General features: G+C 41.8%; 1 long non-coding RNA gene across 1 annotated transcript; it reads left to right on the forward strand.

Annotated features, from left to right (window-relative positions):
- Positions 1-2,620: 2,620 nt before the first annotated feature.
- Positions 2,621-6,212, forward strand: LOC308589214. Its single transcript, XR_014009160.1, has 3 exons — positions 2,621-2,747; positions 4,320-4,413; positions 6,046-6,212. It is a non-coding gene; the product is annotated as an uncharacterized lncRNA (long non-coding RNA).
- Positions 6,213-19,777: the final 13,565 nt, after the last annotated feature.

A 19,777-nucleotide genomic window follows, 5' to 3' on the forward strand; every position in this document is an offset into this window, starting at 1 on the left:
GTATTCAAGTCTCCAGGGCCAGATGAACTGCATCCAAGAGTATTAAAAGAACTGGCAGATGTGATCTCAGAACCACTGGCAGTCATCTTTGAGAATTCCTGGAGAACAGGCGAAGTCCCGGCAGACTGGAGGAGGGCAAATGTTGTCCCTATTTTCAAAAAGGGGAAAAAAGAGGACCCAAATAATTACCGCCCAGTCAGTCTGACATCAATACCAGGGAAGATTCTGGAGCAGATCATTAAGCAAACAGTCTGTGAGCACCTAGAAAGGAATGCTGTGATCACCAATAGTCAGCATGGATTTCTGAAAAATAAGTCATGTCAGACTAACCTGATCTCGTTTTTTGACAGAATTACAAGCCTGGTAGATGAAGGGAACGCAGTGGATGTAGCCTACCTTGATTTCAGCAAGGCATTTGACAAGGTGCCCCATGATATTCTTGTAAAGAAGCTGGTAAAATGCGGTCTTGACTATGCTACCACTCAGTGGATTTGTAACTGGCTGACTGACTGAACCCAAAGGGTGCTCATCAATGGTTCCTCGTCATCCTGGAGAAGAGTGACTAGTGGGGTGCCACAGGGTTCTGTCTTGGGCCCGGTCTTATTCAACATCTTTATCAACGACTTGGATGATGGACTCAAGGGCATCCTGATCAAATTTGCAGATGACACCAAACTGGGAGGGGTGGCTAACACCCCAGAGGACAGGATCACACTTCAAAACGACCTTGACAGATTAGAAAACTGGGCCAAAACAAACAAGATGAATTTTAACAGGGAGAAATGTAAAGTATTGCACTTGGGCAAAAAAAATGAGAGGCACAAATACAAGATGGGTGACACCTGGCTTGAGAGCAGTACATGTGAAAAGGATCTAGGAGTCTTGGTTGACCACAAACTTGACATGAGCCAACAGTGTGACGCGGCAGCTAAAAAAGCCAATGCAATTCTGGGCCTCATCAATAGGAGTATAGCATCTAGATCAAGGGAAGTAATAGTGCCACTGTATTCTGCTCTGGTCAGACCTCACCTGGAGTACTGTGTCCAGTTCTGGGCACCACAATTCAAGAAGGACACTGACAAACTGGAACGTGTCCAGAGGAGCGCAACCAGAATGGTCAAAGGCCTGGAAACGATGCCTTATGAGGAACGGCTAAGGGAGCTGGGCATGTTTAGCCTGGAGAAGAGGAGGTTAAGGGGTGATATGATAGCCATGTTCAAATATATAAAAGGATGTCACATAGAGGAGGGAGAAAGGTTGTTTTCTGCTGCTCCAGAGAAGCGGACACGGAGCAATGGATCCAAACTACAAGAAAGAAGATTCCACCTAAACATTAGGAAGAACTTCCTGACAGTAAGAGCTGTTCGACAGTGGAATTTGCTGCCAAGGAGTGTGGTGGAGTCTCCTTCTTTGGAGGTCTTTAAGCAGAGGCTTGACAACCATATGTCAGGAGTGCTCTGATGGTGTTTCCTGCTTGGCAGGGGGTTGGACTCGATGGCCCTTGTGGTCTCTTCCAACTCTATGATTCTATGATTCTATGATTCTATGATTCTATGATTCTATGATTCTATGATTCTATGATTCTATGATTCTATGATTCTATGATTCTATGATTCTATGATTCTACTTCAGCCTAAGGAAGTTGAGGAATGAATTTTGATCAGATTGGTGCAGTAACAGGAAGTGTGGCAGCTATTGCTGTAGTATCACCAAATGCAGGTCATTAGACAGAAAGCTACAGAAACCTGTACAGTCGTACCTTGGTTTTCGAACAGCTTAGTTCTCGAACGTTTTGGCTCCCGAACACTGCAAACCCAGAAGTGACTTTTCTGGTTTGTGAACTATTTTTGGAAGCCGAACATCTGGCATGGCTTCCGCAGCTTCTGATTGGCTACAGGAGCTTCCTGCAGCCAATCAGAAGCTGCTCTTTGGTTTCCAAATGTTTTGGAAGTCGAATGGACTTCCAGAACGGATTCTGTTTGACTTCTGAGATTCAACTGTATTAGGAAAGTCAATGACTCTGCCCAGCATTCCTCAGTCCCCAACCATAAGCGAGGTTCCTCTTCTAGATTCAAAATTGTACAAGAAAGATATGCCAGAACAGAAGCATTGCAGAAATGACTCTGCCCCTGACTGTCAAAAAGGGTGTACAGTGCCCTCTACGAGAGAAGCATGGCAGCTGGAAGATGATTGTGCTGAATCTGTGAGGGATCCTGTCCTTCAGGCTGTGCACTGCCTTTCAGATCCTTGAGATCTCTGTCCTTCTACATGAGGAAGAGCCTTTCAGTGGATAACCACTTAAGTGCCCTCAGCTATTCTATCTACCCCACAAGAACCAAGATGGAGTGGGTGAGCGGATCAAAACTAAACTTTGAAGGCTGTTTAGGCTTGGACCAGCAGATATAAGGACTTGTAGCCATCAAAGAAGGTCTGAGGGGGAAAACAGCTGAAGGAGGAGGAGAGGGTGAAGAAAGAGCTGTGGGTGGAGGGAGGACTCTCTTTCCACCCTTTGGACACCCTGGGAAACTCAACAAACCTGCTGTAACTGAAACTGGGTGTGGAGAGTACAGTTGAATGGGACACAGCTGTGGGTAGCCAGAGAAGGTACCATCCACCTTGTGCCGACAGAAAGCAAGTCTAGAGTGAGAGACTAGAGTGATATCTGCTATTTCCAGGAACACTGTGAGACTTTTGTGGGTGAGCTGAGAGTTTCTTGACCCTTGGGTGAGAACCCAGAAGCTGAGAGGGTATGTCAGAAGAAAAATGAATTGATATTGATTTATATATATTAGTAACTTTGTGTTAATGCAACATTTTTATATGCAACTGTGTATTTTTTGTAATATTTTGTTTGTCTCAGTTTTTTGTACACCGCTTAGGTATAATTTTTAGTATATTAAGTGGTATAGAAATTATAACTTTTTTAAAAAAACCACATTCTTAACTCTAATTAATGCATGAAGGGGTTAAAGGTAAAGGGACCCCTGACCATTAGGTCCAGTCGTGCCTGACTCTGGGGTTGCAGTGCTCATCTCGCTTTCCTGGCCAAGGGAGCCGGCCTACAGCATGTGGCCAGCATGACTAAGCCGCTACTGGCGAGCCAGAGCAGCACACGGAAACGCCGTTTACCTTCCCACTGGAGTGGTATGCATTTATCTACATGCACTTTGACATGCTTTTGAGCTGCTAGGTTGGCAGGAGCAGGGACCAAGCAACAGGAGCTCACCCCGTTGCGGGAATTCGAACTGCCAACCTTCTGATCGGCAAGTCCTAGGCTCTGTGGTTTAACCCACAGCGCCACCCGTGTCCCTTATGAAGAGGTTAAGGCTATAGAATAAGCTGTCCTGCCAGGCTTAGCTAGTTCACTTCTCCTCCCCTTGGGAGAAGGGTTACCAAACTCTCTTTCCATCATGCGAATTCTCCCAGGAAGGAGGTCTGGGATGGTAACTTTAGCAAGCCTCTTTGTGTTTCTATACAAATAATTTAGAAACATCTTCCCTCTTTATGACCCTATGTTTAGCTGTCTTTTCTTGCTGCTGGCTGGGAAATCACATGAATCTGACCTCTGAAGAGCTTAGAAGTAAACCATTTTTAACTTACCAAATATGTGATAAGGGAAGAGGGAACTTTGGAAGAAACTTAAAAGGGGATGTTTTAAAGGTCTAACAGCCTATATTTCCACGCTTTACTTTGCTGCATGTTTTGTGATTTTAAATCTCTGCTGGGGCTCTGTCACCAAAGAATACTTGGACCAAACTTGGAATCTAGGTATTCAGGAAATTCTCCTTTCATCTTACCTATAGCATTTCCCCTTTCAAATCAAAATACAAGAATTCCTAAAAACCAACAATTGGCGCCATGTAGTTTAACATTCAGTTGATTAAAGCACAGTACACAGATACCCTCAGTGTTATAATTATTGTGATAGCTAAAATTCATTTAGATTATTTGGTTAGTATTTACTTAGTAGTAATCATCAGTTTATTTCACAGATCTACATTTAATTATGTTACCACTTACGTTACCTATTCACACATCAAAGCCAGATTTTAGAACATACAGCGAGGCTATTCGGGAAAGTGGCAGTTGAACAATATTTCATTTTTATGTGACTGAGTGTTGCCACTCAAGTGTGGTATTTTCTTTGGAATATAATAATCCTCAAACAGCTTGAGGAAATCATTGATTTTTCCATTTCCACTAGTTCCAATGTGAATGTGCAGTAAATCTTGTTGACCTGCCCCTGTGTGCTCTAATGCAAAATATGATTGCTTTTCATATCAAGAGTCTCAAGTTCATGAACATTTTTAATTTTTCAGGTTTTTGTATATTGCTTACCCAATTTCCATTCCATTGCAACAGAGTATAGGCATTTTACTACTCAATGGCGGAGCAGAAACATGTCAGACTCTAGTAAGTGCCATATCTCTATCACCAGCACCATTCCAGGGTTCAAGATTATGAAGATTCCCTCTTCTCTAAAACAAAATATGGCTTCACATGATCAATGATGCTTGCATGTGTTCAGTATAGTTCTACAAAAGGCTATCAAAATGAATTCTTGGGCTGAGTCCTGTTATAAATGAAATCATACTTCTATGGCTATAACTGGAGTTTGCTATCCCACCTGAGGACTTCACCCATCCATACTTACATCTAAAGCACAATATTGTAACAAAGGTTGTGCACTACCCCTAATCTCTGCCAAGAGGTAACAAGATTCCAGGGGGTTCCAGGCACTCACCCAGAGTCATGTTTCTCTTGGGAATCAAGATGTGGCAGAGACTGCTGTGTCTTCAAGAAACATGGTTTATTAACCCATATTTACAACCTGGGTGCAGATAGAGGGAGTGCAGCGTTTATAGCATCTACATCTCGGTAGGGGCATGTCCTTTACAGCAGCTCAGCATTGCATTCAGAAGCTTTATAAATGCCCTGTCCCTCTGCCCCAGCTTGTCTCCAACTTAAACCCATGTCATCTGCCCTTCAGCACCCCACATGGAGTTCTTTGCATTTCCAAATATATATAAAAAATCATGTGCATACACTGAAACAGAAGTCACCAGACCCTTATATACAGTATAGTGGGAGGGTGGGGTGGGGTTTTTCTCAGGAGGGTGGTAGGAGATGGGTGATTGACTCAGTGGGTGTGGTAAAACTGTTGACAACTGTTAATGACTGCAATTAGTCCTACAGGAAAAAGCAAGGGATAGTATGCAGATGATTAGCATATGTAATAAGACAGGAATCCAATATCTCTATTAAGACCAGGTCCCTCAATAGTTTTCAGTTTAGTGACAAGTTGTAATTTAGCAACTTCTCTTTCAAGTTTGTTTCTGTAGTAGATAGGTAGCCGTGTTGGTCTGCCATAGTCAAAATAAAAAAATTCCTTCCAGTAGCACCTTAAAGACCAACTAAGTTAGTTCTTGGTATGAGCTTTCGTGTGCATGCACACTTCTTCAGATACCCTAGTTTGTTTCTGAAATTCTTTTCTATTAAGGCAGCTGCTTTGAGATCCTGTATTGAATGTCCTGGGAGATTGAAGTGTTCTCCTACTGGCTTCTCTGTCTTGTGATTCCTGATGTCAGATTTATGTCCATTTATCCTTTGGCGTAGGGTTTTGGCCTGTTTGTCCAATATAGAGAGCTGAAGGGCACTGCTGGCGTTTGATGGCATCTCTCTCCATTTCCAGCTTCTCTTTCCCAGAAAAGCCATTGCCAAGCAACTCCTCCCCTTCTGTCTGCTAGTTCCTGGTTTTAAAGGTGAAAGTTCTTTTCTGTAATCTACAACATTGATCAGCATAACCTTGGCCACTTCTATTGACTCCAGTTCACATCAGTCCCAGCTAGCATGGCCAATGGCGAGGGATAATGGGAGTTTTGTAGCTCAACAAGGTCTGCAGGGGCACAGATTAGCCACAAGTTAACAAAATCAGAACATGACCAACTACTGGCCAACTATTTTACGCATAATGTGGAGTTTGGTTTTTGTTTCGGAACTTTCTATAAAATAACCAATTTTCAAATTATTATTGCACTTTAACAGATGCATAGTAGAAGAGGAAATTTCAGCAGGTGGACCTTAAGCCTGCTTACCTTCTCCACAGTCTGGCAAGTGTAAGCTAACTTCCTCCCCCTCCTCCTCTTCTTCCACAAGCAGAAAACCTCAAGACCTCAACCATCTCAGGATAAAGTAACTTCCACTGAATAATCTGAGTCTATAGAACCTGTGTAAATACAAGGAAATTATTTCCTTACAAAAAAAGTACTTCTTCTAACTTTAGGTTGTACCCCTTCTCCTGTCACAAACACACAGAGTCCTGCAAAAGTTTATGTCTGCTATGTATGGCCCTTATTTTTTAAAGTTGTCCCTATTTCCAGAACTTGACAGCTCCATTAAATATAACAGATGCTGCCCCTTATTTCAGATGACATGAAATAATGAAAGTATGGAATGGCTGCTTCATAGAATGCCCTAGAGCAGGCACCAGATCTCTGCACTGCCCCTTGGTTTTTTAAAAAATCTTGATCTGCTTTGTCCCTTCATTTTGAAATCTTGATCTGTTAAACCTAATACTTTATACGAGTCAATGGAGTGCAGTTTTGGGAGGAAGGAGCTACTCCTCATTACATGCTAGCAGAATTAATTGGTGGCAATGGCTGCATTAAAATCACAATGAGTCATTAGTTAACCATTCATCCAGAAAATGTATAATAAAAATAATGAAATAAACACTTTCTCCCTCATTATCAAAGGCAGGAGGTTATCACACCCAGTTGCTTCTATTAAGAGTGGCTTCTAAATTACAGTCATTTCCTTTTCAAGTTTTCAAAATAATAATAAAAAAGTTTCTTTTGGCTGGATTACACACAACTGCTTATCTCATACCACCCAGAGAAATATCAGAAGAACTTCCTATCTGGTTAGGTAACACAGTAGCAGCCTTTGAATAAAGACAGAACTTGATGCTACAAAGGATACTTGTTGCTTGCTGAAAACTGCAAGCCCATCTTGAGGCCCATCTGATCTCATAACATTGAGGGCTATACTCACCTGCTATGGTTGGAGGCAGTAACACCAGTTCCTGGAAACTCCTGGAGGGGAGAGTGCTCTTGTGCCGGGGTCCTGCTCAGACATCTTGGTGGCCACTGTGAGAAAAGGATGCTGGACTAGATGAGCCATTGGCCTGATCCAGCAGGCTCTTATGTTCCCATGCACTTATGTAGTTCAACATTCCTACCCCTACCTCCTGATGCCATTAAGAGGAATATCCTTGTAATATGAGATCCAGAGGAACTTTCTTCGACAGAACTTCCTCAGGATTCATGGATCTGGAGGAGAGGAGGGCACACCAGGATGTGTGCTAAATGGAACTAGACATTGCAAAGAAGGAATGAGGAAGAAGATGGATTGTTTTCATTTTGGCAGTGGCCCCATCTTTTTCGTAATGTGTAGTTCTGCTCTAATACTGAGTGTTTTTGATTCTGCAAAATGCTTACTCTGGTAAGAGAGAGACAGACAGACAGACAGACACAGAAAGAAAGACAGACAGAGAGAGAGAGATGGAGAGAGAGAAACTGCAATAGCATAGACAAACACTTTATTTCATTCCCTAGGCATTTCAAACACCAGTCTTTGCCAAGGGAAGAGTTATTCCACAAAAAATAGTAAGGCACTTGCTATTTTTTCATCAGTGTACAGTTTTTTTGTATTGCATATATTTATTATATTCTTTTCAAGATAAGGCAATATAACTGTACAAACTAGTAATTAAGACCGGCAGCCTGTTATTCTATCCTCCCACAGTATTTCCCTGTTCCTTTATACCCCCCCCCCCACCACCATTTGATCCCTTTTATGGATTCCAGGAGAGAGCAGGACCTGGACATATATATTCTTTGGGTGACTCTATATGATCAGTTTTGATGACTGATATTGCTAGACCTGTGACTAGGTAAGCTTGAATATCAGATAAAGATGTCAAACAGAAAAAACCTGATGTAGTGAGAACCCAAATAAATTATGATGTGTAAAGTGGTATAGAAATGATCTAAATGAAAAACAAAAAACCCAAAACCCATAGTTTGCATGTAATTAAAAGAGGATTTACAGACTGCAGTGAGTTAGGCTGATTCTGTCAGCATAACACAACACACCCACAAGACCTATGACCGAGATCGATGAGGATTCTTTCAGTCACTAGCAACCTTTGATTATCACATGGATCATTCACAGTTTTTTGTTCTCTCTACCACCCTGAATGACAGTATATAATGCCTTTAAAAGCCCACTTTAAGAAAGAGAATCTTTTTGAAAGACTATTCATAAGCACAAAGATGACAACAGTAATGACTACGAATCTTCTAGCCTCCGAAGCCCATTTTTATAGATGAATGTGAAAGGCATGTAATACAGCTCTTGGCCCCAACAATGTGCTTGGGAACTGGGAAGATTCAAGCACAATATAATGGGACAGGGCTAATGAGCAGCGTGAAACTGGAAGCATGCACCTAGCAGTGGCGGACTTGGGGTTCTTAAATTTCAGTGGTGCCCTGTGCGACACCCTCTCAGCTCAGTGCCCGGTGCGGGCAAGCCGGTCACGCTTCCTTAAATCCACCTCTGCACCCAGTTACATACCCATAAGCAACAAGCTGAAATAAAGTATTTAGAAATGGGTGCTAGATTTCAGCTTGAGAATATTTCACATCGATAGTGATATAGTTTTGGTATATGTAAAACTGAAACTAATAGTCATTCCTTAGCTGCACAGTGCAATGTAAATAATCTACAAGCAGGTGGCTGCAAGGTCAGAAGCATGAGATAATGTTCATGCACCATGTCTCTTTGGGCCTCACTGAGAGAAAGAGCAGAGTTTGTTCATTTTCTCTCTGCTCTTCTCCCTACTGGGAGGGGGAGAATCATCTCCAGATGTGGGACCATCCTAGCAGTATGCTAGTGACTGATTTATGGGCTAAGGATGTACAGAACTATGAAGTTGTAAACCAGCAATAAACCTTATTTCCTGAACCATGGGTGTGAAATGAGTTTATTGCATTGGTGATTGTCTCCACAAAAGGCTTGGAAACACTGTGCAGAGTGGAGCATGCAGAGAAGGGTCATGGCCTTTGGCTAGAAGAACAAACTTCTGAACTGAACTGAGATCCTTGAAAATAGCTGCTGGCCTGCTCCCTAATAAGGTGTCCTAAACAAATAAAATCTCTACATGTGCTCCCTCCAGCAAACTGTCTCTCCAGCTGATCTTCCCAAGTTGGGCGCATATAATTGTGCTCTAGTATAAGAGAATTGCTTGCATGTAAAATGGCGCCTGTCTACTTTCATTCTGCAAGTAAAGACAGTCAGGGCTGGGGTTAAAAATCAGGGAAGGGGCATAATAGAAAAGATTAAAACCCGTCTTTCACAGAATCACATCCCTTCCCACCTGTGAAACGTCTAAACAAAGAAATAAAACACTGGGAACTTCTCCATTAGGTCTAATTTGGCCTTGAGGTGTAACATGTATTACAGACACTCATCTGAGTTGGCATAAATTTGCCTAGATTAAACATTAAGTGTATGGTTGCAAAATAGCCAAACTGGGGACAGCTGGGCTGTGCATATTTGACAAGTCCTTTACATAGCTCTTTTCCCCTCAGAAGGGCTCTGTGACTTAAAAGCTGCATCATAAATAACAATAAAATTCCACAAGTACCGTAGGTCTTTCCCAAAATTCAATGCAGTTTGGGATATGGGAAAGTCATGATAATTTAGCTGTGATTCCTGCATTGAAGGGGGTTGGACTCTGGGTACCTGCTAATTACAACTCCATGATTCTAGTACCATTCTGTGAGAGAAACCAAAGGGGGGAGCAGTTTCTAAGAAAATTTAAATCCTAGTCAAATTGTGGCCTCCATGCAGCTTTGTTCCTTTTAGATCTGCAGCATGGGTAGGCAATCTTTCTCAGATCTGCTATGTCAGGAAAAGCCTTACCTGATAAATTTTCATCTGCTATGGACCTGCTGAAGCAGCAGGGCCACTTCACTGGGTTGAGAGACTCTTCAAAAATGATCCCAATTTCTATGACCCACACACAAGTTTTGATGGAACAGAATGAATCTGTTCTGCTCGTCAGCTGAATCCCAGGGGAGCAGAAGACAGTGGTTCTGCACATACCTAAAAATAAATAAAATTTAATTAAAATGTGTTCAATAACTCACATGTGGAAGACTTATGATTTCCCATATATTTCCTCCAATCTTGAGGAAATATAATTCCAATCTGTAGTGGAAGTGAATTTCTTTGCACTCAGAAAGTATGACGATGACGATTGTCAGAGCTGCCCGAGGTCCCAGCTCACAGAGGACCAACGCCAGTTCGTTGTTATATACAAAAGTCTTTATTGAAGTTCAGTTTCAATTACACAGCCGTAGCGTGCAGCTCTACGTCTGAAACTCTAGACCGTTGAAGCTCCGTCTGAATCTCCTCCCCCCAGACACCAGTTTAAGACTCTAGCCTTGCTCCACCTCTTCCTTTGCTCTCTCTGCCTCTGGCTCCGCCTGTCAACTGGGGTCTCGCCCTTCCTAGACTCTTCTGACGCTGAATCCCCTGAGTCTTCTCCCTGCCTCCAGCGGGCTTTAGGACCTGGTTCCCAATCCGGGTTTTCTGCTGTACCGCGCGCCTGTACATTTGAACTTGGTGCGCGCGCCCAGCCGGCAACCTTCCTCCTGACCGTTACACTGCTCCTGTCACTGCTTCCCCCTTCGGGGAGGCTAGCTGGACCCGACCTCCCCTCTGTTCCCCCACTCTCTGATGGAGGCGTGGTCAGCCCTGACTCATCTTCTCTCCCTGACACATGGGACTCTTCCCCCCCACTACGCTCTGGTGGGGAAGTTGGTCCTGATTTCCAGCTGCTGCTTTGGGAGTCCCCGCTGGCCCCTTGTTTCTGGTGTGTCCCCCCTGGGACCCCCCTCACCCTGACCATCGGCGCCTCCTTCTGGGAATCTTCTGATTCGCTGGAGAAGCTCATGGAATCTCTCGGGTCACTGCCATATTCCCCTACGCTGCCCTCGGATTCTTCCCCTTCGCTCTCCATTTCCTCTCTCCCCTGTGCCTCTGTTCCTGAGCCCCTGACAACGATGATGATGTTGATGATGATTGAATCCATTCCAGAGGCTTTCCCTAACCATGGCATTTTCACTGATGACCATTTATTTTGTGGTATTAATTACCATTTAGTTTAATTTACTTGCATACTGTATACAAGATGGCTAGACCTGGCTTTCAGGAAAATTGAAAGAGCAGTAGGCTGACACAGTATTAGGTATTAGGACCACTCTAATTTCACTTACATCTCCACCAGGGCTTGACCAGTGACCTAAATCCTAGCTCATGTTTTGGTATAACCCCCCCCCCCAAATCTGGTACTGACTGTCATTGCATATCTTTTGTTCTATTGCTCTCATCTGCTTTTCTAAATACATTTTCTGGAAATGAATTAAAACGACAATAGTCAAGGCAAACTTGCACAGATGGACTTTGCATCAGCTCAGAATGCCAGGCAAACACGCACACAGAACATCCGTTCGTTTGGCTGTAATTGAACTTGTATCTCTGTGAAAATGAGGAATGATGAATTGCACCCCCAACTGTACTATAATGCTTACAATCTTGAACATATTGCCTATGTCCAGTAGTTCTAGAAAATCAATTAAGTTTTAGAGCTGATGAATGCTACAGTGGAAAAGGGTCTCAGGAGCAGAATTCAAATGAGATGTGCCACAGCGAGTGAAGGGGGTTGTTGGGGTTTTTTTTTGGGGGGGGGACCTGCCAAGGTGTTTGGCCCTGGCTGTTCATATATATTCCAAGATAATCATTGAATAAAAATATTAACCAATTCAAGGAAGGAAGGCTTCTGGAATGGTGTGGGTTGTAGCATGGAAGCAGGTTGATGGGAGGGGAAAACCAGAGCAGATACTATGAGAAAAAGCCCCTCCCAGTTTCTTCTGGTTTTCAGCTGTCCAGGAGACTGTATTGGGGAAGTAGCCTTCTGATTGTGCTGCTCTAATTCAAGACACTGATTAAAAAGTAACAATGAAAACCCAAAACATAGGCAAAAAACCCAATAAATGAAAATACAGTCCTACCTCGGGTTGAAGTAGCTTCAGGATAAGTATTTTCGGGTTGCGCGCTGTAGCGACCCGGAAGTAACGGAGCACGTTACTTCCGGGTTTTGCTGCTTGTGCATGCGCAGACGGTCAAAATGATGTCACGTGCATGCGCGGAAGCAGCAAATTGCGGCATGCAGACACGCGACGTGGGTTGCGTTCGCTTCTGGATGCGAATGGGGCTCCAGAACGGATCCCGTTCGCATCCAGAGGTACCACTGTAATACAAAATTCCTGCAGCATCAGAAAGCGCCCCCCATGCCTCTGTATTGGAATTGCTATTATATTACATGTTTGTAGATGTTTTAATTGTTTCATTGCTTATGTGTTTCCCATCCAAGTATCTTTGGGTGGAAGGGTAGAATATGCATTAATTTAAATTTAACCAATTAATTAATGATACGCTTTAATTATAATAAGTCTACATACGTACATTCTGCTCTAAAGCCTTGCCAAGCAGGTGGGATTTCCTTTACATGGTATATACCATTCCTGCTCCCTCTAATATCTCAGTGATAAAAATAGCAACACTATCAGAAGGACTAAACAAAACATGACTTTAAATAGTTTTTTGCACATTTTTTTTTAAAGCAAATTCCTGCTGCTGTGATTCCCAAACTGGATTGGGACAATCACTGCTGGGATCTGTCTTGATTGCTGAGGTTTTCCGATTGGTCACTTTTGGTTGTCTAACATGCCCCTAAGCTTTGACTCACCCTTACCAGGAGCTGAACCTTTAGTGTGCCAGGCTGTGCCCTGTGGAACTCCTCGTCAACAGAGACTTAGCAAGGGTCACCCCTCTTCATTTCATCAGTACGTTTTGTAACAGCATATAGATTTGCTTGAGAACAAAATGGTAGAAATTTTAAAATGCAGTTCACAGTTGGGCTTCTAGCCTAAGCAAAGTAGCTTTAATTTTGAAAAGCTATGCTGGGTACGCAAGCCCTGTGCAGATGGTCTTCTAGTATAGAAACACATTTATGGAGGGAAGCCTGGGATTGCAAACACTGCCCTGATCTCCATGGATGGAATCCGACTAACTCATTCCATCAGTGCAAAGATGTCTGATTGCGCAATGGTAATTCCCCTATCTCGTCCTCCCTGTGCCCCTCAAATCTGTTCTGGGGGTCCTGAAAAAATGTGGGGAGGCTGCAGGCTATATGAATGGGAAAGAGTGGGCGTCCTGTTGTGCAAGCAGAAATCCTTGCACTGACGTAACAAATTAGATAGGTACCGCCCTATGTGTTCAAGATTTTATTCATACACATATGTGTATATTTTGTACCCTGATCAAAATGGATGGTATGGATGTCCAATACGCAACTGAATGAATGTGCACCAGCCTTCCCTTCCATGAGTTCATTTCTACGCTGTCGGCACAGGGCTTGAATGATTTTCAAATTATGTTATGATCTACAGCCATGAAAATGTAGGAGCAGCATGAGCGATTCCTCCTTTGTAACATAACAACACCAACAACACCAAGAAAATAAAACCAGGTACCATTATTCAAAAAAACATTATGTTAGAGAAAACACATTTTATTGTGAATAAAATACTTTGTTTAAAAAATTCTATAGCAGAGACATTAATGGTGACAAGAATGCTTTATTGGTCTCAAGTGTCCAAATGAACTATGGAGAAAATCTATTTGGCTAAACAAAGAACAGATGGTAAATAATGGGAAAGCATTAAAATGAGTACTCTAGTAGTCCCCACATAAAAACAAGCCAAGTTGCATTTTCTTCAGACTTGATGTGTAAAGGGGGGGGGGGAATCTTTCAAGGATGAGAATAAGTCCCAGACCATTTCTTTTCATTACCTGTACAGTCATATTGTAAACAGATGAGTAAAAGACTGCCTGCTTTCAGACCGTTTCTGAATTTCATCCCTTCCTTGCCACCCCCTGATCTGATCCCTTGATGGTTCTTGAAATCCAAGTATGTTCATTAAAAACCTTAAATGGAAATGTTATTGAGTTATATGAATGCCTTTATTGTTCAAAGGCTTAACCCAGGAGCAGCCAGCATTTTTCATGGCCATGACTTATAATCATAGAATTCTAGAGTTGGAAGGGACTCCAAAAGTCACCCAGTCCAACCCCCTGAAATACAGGAATCAGAACTAAAGAATCCTTGACAGATGACTATCCAACATCTACTTAAAAATATCAAAGGACAGCCCACCACCTTCCAAGGGAGTCCATTTCACACCAAACAGCATTTACTGTCGGAAAGTTTTTCCTGATATTGTCAGAATCTCCCTTATTGTAATTTTAATCAATTGGTTGGTGTTCTACCTGTAGCAGCAGAAACCTATGACCTTCAGGTTAGCCATCCCTGATCTAATGAGACAAGTGTGTAGAAACCATCTACAGTATTTTATATTGTGCTTGCAGTAGTGAAGCCTTTGAGAATGGTTGGCTGAACTGCTCCAGGGACACAGAATTGCATGTTTTGGGGAGCTAAAGAATCGTGGCTCAGCTTCTATAAAATAAAAAAGAATATTGTCAGTTTGACTGAGAGTAAAACAAAGAAACAAAAACACCAGGTGACTGAAGACCAGGAAGCAGATGGAAAGGTATCCCCAAGGGGCAATGCAAGACAAAAAAAAAAAGGCTGGTAGTTGAAAATAACATAAAGAATAGATAAGGCACAGAGATGGAAGATCGGAGATTAGTTCAGTGCTTAATAGGGATCTTCATGAATGAAGGGAAGTAAAGTTAAAGGAGGCAGTTAGCATTAACACACTGTTGTGTGCTACTTCCTCATGGCTGGATTCCACACCATTCCAATAATTCCAAATTATTTCTTTCAGCCACCTAAAAAAATGTGAATATATGGTAGTATAGAAATATGTTAAGTAAATAAACAATGTGTTTGGATGACTCAGTCGTACTGGATCAGTAGGATTGAATCAGTATTACTAGGATTAACAGCTTCTTGGAGGGTGGGGAATCCTACTTCAAATTGGCCATCTAGAAAGTAATGATTTTAGAAAATATAGTGGACATCAAGTGCTACAGGACATAGTGAGTGATTGCTAAAATCATCCTGAATATGGATATGATTAGTTCATTCCCTTTAGCCTCATTCAAATATAAGCATAGACTTTTGTGGGAAATATCATTTTAATTGCTATTTTACTTGAAATTCATTTTAATGCTGCTGATGGGAGGCAGTGCACTGTGAAAAAAACAGGTTATATCAGTCATCTTCCATTAGATTTGCTCCATTACCTATATCTATTCTTTTACCTTGCCTATGGTCAAAGAGTGCTCAAATATTTGCAAATGGAAATCTTAATCACTGGGTGTAAGTAAAGCATGTGAGATCACAATCTCCTGTAAATAATACCTTAGTTTAAGCAAAGTATATGTAGGTTATGAAATAAGTGAACACATGATTGGAAAAGAAAATGTAAAGTCCACTTCCTTCAGTGTGCAAAACAGAAACTTGTGTTTCAAACAGCTACTGTACGTAGCAAAGACTTCTTTGTTTTCTGTCTTGGAAACTGGGGCAGAGTCAGACCCCATTGCATGTACTTATTAATTTACAGCCCCAATGGAACATAAGAAGTGCTGAAAGGCCATTCTAGGCTATCATTATGTTTTGCAAATTGAATCTGAAGGCAATTGCCTCCTCTCAGTGCTGTTCCCCAACAAGTGGACAAAATGCAACAGATTAAGAGTCAGAAACTAAAACATTACAACTGCATTCATGGTGCAAAAGCCTCCTGAAAGGTTTACTGGTGAATTGGCATATGACATTTATATACCCTTGTAACTCTTGCATTCTTATTCTTGTGAACAAATAAAACAATTTCACTAACCTCCCACCCACCCAGAGTAAAGCACTAAAACTGAAACAATCCAATAAAAACTTCTTATTTTATAGAAACAGCATGGATCACACCTTTGTCCCACCTTTAGTTGAAAGCAGACCAACACAAATTATGAGCAACCATATATTTGCAATTTATAAATATGTAAGTATGCAATCAACTCTCCCCTCAATGGAAATGGCACAGTTCTCTTGTGATCCTAGGGGAATAAACAGGGCAAGGCCCCAAAGTCAACAGGGAAGTTTGGCTGATGAGGTCAAGTAATGTGTCATGAAAGTATGGTGGGGATGGGGTTGAAGTGTATAGGCCAGGTGGAGTCCATTTGACAGATGTCAGCAATGACATCATCCTACTGACCTGCAAGAGCATCTCTTGCAGTGGGGAAAGGGGACTAAATAGAGATTTGTCCCCTTACAGTGGCAGTTTAGGTGCGGGAAAAGGAATAGTTTGGTTTAACCTGGTGACTTCCTTTTGGCACCTTTCAGGTGATGGGTCAGCCCAGAGGCTCACGGCTCAGACTCCACAGTTCAGAGGGTGAGATAGGGGCCTCCACTGAGGCCAAACCCCCTCATCCACATGGGGTACTATGGTCCCAGGGGTGGTGACCAGATAAGGCATCCCTTCTCACCTTCAGGGTGTGACCCAGAAATTGGAACAGGCTAGGAAGCCATTCCTTAGGCAATGACAAATCTCCCAATAGCTATAGTTATACAGTGAAGTTTGTTCCCACTCTATAGTCATCCCCCTCTGCTGATTTTAATTTGAGGTTTAAATAAAAGTGGTCCAGGTCAACCCCAGCTTATGTGCCTGCCTCTTTATTTGCCTATTGGGATGCAAACAGTGAAACGCTAGAGCCTTGTGTGCATGTAAACAGTGGCAAGTTTGGGGGGCACATGTAAAGACCTGTAGTTCCATGCAGAATCATTCTAGATAGGTATAAATCAAGAAAAAAAACAATAGATACACCTAAATAAATGGAAGGTTCCCTTTTGATCTTAAAACTTGTGATTTACTTCAGTGCTGGAACAAGTATTTCCCTCAAAGTTCACATTTGATGAATGCTATTGATTTGTACCTTTATATAGCAGAAAATGAGCCTTGCTTGTTGCATGTGAAGTTTGACCTTGAAGTTCTCACAAGGATTGCGAAGAAAATTAAACCAGGAAGGGGATGGGGAGAAAATATTATATGAAATAAAACCTTTGAAGAACTACATAGGAACAGAGCAGCACCCATGCATTTAAGGAAGCACAAAATTCATTTACAAGTAAGGATGGGATCCATTGGCTTGCATTTGTGAATTTGTTATGGTTGCTAGGTCCATGATGACATTTAGCTTGTTACTCCAGTATGGGCTTGTTCCACAGCCTGGAATGTCAATAGTGAACTCGGTTCTGATGTCCATCTTTATCATTCTAGCTGAAAAATCACAAGCTGCAAATGCAAATCATCTGCCCCTTGCCCCCTGAGTACACAAGAATCACTGCCATCCATTGAGCCACCTCACAGCAGAAGAAGAAGAGTTTGGATTTGATATCCTGCTTTATCACTACCCGAAGGAGTCTCAAAGCGGCTAACATCCTCCTTTCCCTTCCTCCCCCACAACAAACACTCTGTGAGGTGAGTGGGGCTGAGAGACTTCAAAGAAGTGTGACTGGCCCAAGGTCACCCAGCAGCTGCATGTGGAAGAGCGGAGGTGCGAACCCTGTTCCCCAGATTACGAATCTACCACTCTTAACCACTACACCACACTGGCCATGGAACCCAGACTTGGCCATTGAACCCAGTAAAACATAGTTTTGATTAAATGTGGGATATATCCAATCTCATATAACCAACATGCTGAAATTTAAATAATGCATGAGGGGTTAAGACCACAGAGTAAGCTGTTCTACCAGGCTTAGCTAGGTCACACCCTCTCACCTTGGAAGGAAGGGTTACGAAACACTTTGTTCTGTCTTCTTGCACCATGTGAACTGACCAGTTAGGATGGATGCTTCTAGCATAGACCACATAGCTTTAGCAAGCCATCTTTGTGTTTCTATACAAATAATTTAGAAATGTTTTACCACTTTTTGAAACTAAGTTGTATAGTCTTTATTTTCTTGCTGCTGTATGGAAAATGACATGAATATGAACTTTGAAGAGTTTTTAAGTAAATCCTTTTTAACTTAACAAAGAAATGTATGGTCTCTTTCTATACCAAAGGAAGTAGGTTGCTTTGGAAGAGACTTAGAAGGGTATATTTTAAAGGTCTAACAGCCTATATTTCCTTTGCTCAGAGGCAGTCTTAGGATCGAAATAGATAGTTTAACATAAAAACTCTAGAAGCAGTGTTCTGCAAATACAATGTGATTGATGTAGTTTCATAAGTTCTTAATTATAACAATAATCTGAATGAAATTTAAGATGGTTTTATACTTAAATGTTTAGAACCTGCTTTCTTTATATTAAAAATGGAAAATTTCTTTCCAACCTTCACCAGCAGCTTTCCGCTGATAATATATGTTTGAATTTGATTTTCATTTAGTTCAGGTTGTATCTCTATTCATCCATCTAGCCATCCATCAATTGTTAATTTTGTTGTTGTTTAGTCATTTAGTCGTGTCCGAATCTTTGTGACCCCATGGACCAGAGCACGCCAGGCTCTCCTGTCTTCCACTGCCTCCCGCAGTTTGGTCAAACTCATGTTGGTAGCTTCGAGAACACTGTCCAACCATCTCATCCTCTGTAGTCCCCTTGTCCTTGTGCCCTCAATCTTTCCCAGCATCAGAGGTGGCCAACGTATTGGAGCCTCAGCTTCACGATCTGTCCTTCCAGTGAGCGCTCAGGGCTGATTTCCTTCAGAATGGATAGGTTTGATCTTCTTGCAGTCCATGGGACTCTCAAGAGTCTCCTCCAGCACCATAATTCAAAAGCATCAATTCTTCGGCGATCAGCATTCTTGATGGTTCACCTCTCACTTCCATACATCACCACTGGGAAAACCATAGCTTTAACAATACGGACCTTTGTCGGCAAGGTGATGTCTCTGCTTTTTAAGATGCTCCATTGTTAATAGTTCCCTTCAGTTTACTGTCTTGAATGTTAGCATTGTTCAGCATTGCACTGAATCATAGACCTTATTGTTGTATTGCTGTATATGCAATGCTTCATTTTCAGCTACAACGTATAATGAGAATAAAGAGAATTTGTTAAAGATATAAGATTTCAGATGTTTTTATACATAATGTTGAAATATTATGAGTCTATATAATGATGTACGTAGAAGCATGAATAAGCAGATTTGTTGAAAGCGTATGAAATGATAAGAAGCCGGGCTTAGTCTTTCTAAATTCAGGTTAAAGTTTTTTTTTCTAGAAAAATAGGTGCCAGTACTCACCAAGAAGTTGTTACAGTAAGTGCCACACTTTTTAACAAGACAGAAAAGAAGTGCCGGTACTGCGTGCCCTTGAGTATGCCCTGAAGAGGAAAAAAAAAAGCACTGCTACAGAGTATAATATTATTTGAGCTCTAGCAAAATATGCTACCCATCACTAGCTCTTATAGATTTCTAGTGCTTGAAGGAATTTAGTTTGAACATCTGGGTGGCCTTCATTTTCTTCCAGTTCTATCTATCCATCTATCTGTCTATGTGCACCACAGTTTTACAGAGATGTAAAATAAAATCCAGGGAGGAATAAAAATTAAAAGAATAGATTTTTTTTTAAAAAAAAATATCTAACATGCCTAGAAAAAACTGCAGACGGAAAACAGCGGACACACACACACAG

This window comes from Podarcis bocagei (assembly GCF_964188305.1).
Source record: "Podarcis bocagei genome assembly, chromosome: 6".
NCBI classification, from domain to species: Eukaryota; Metazoa; Chordata; class Lepidosauria; order Squamata; family Lacertidae; genus Podarcis; species Podarcis bocagei.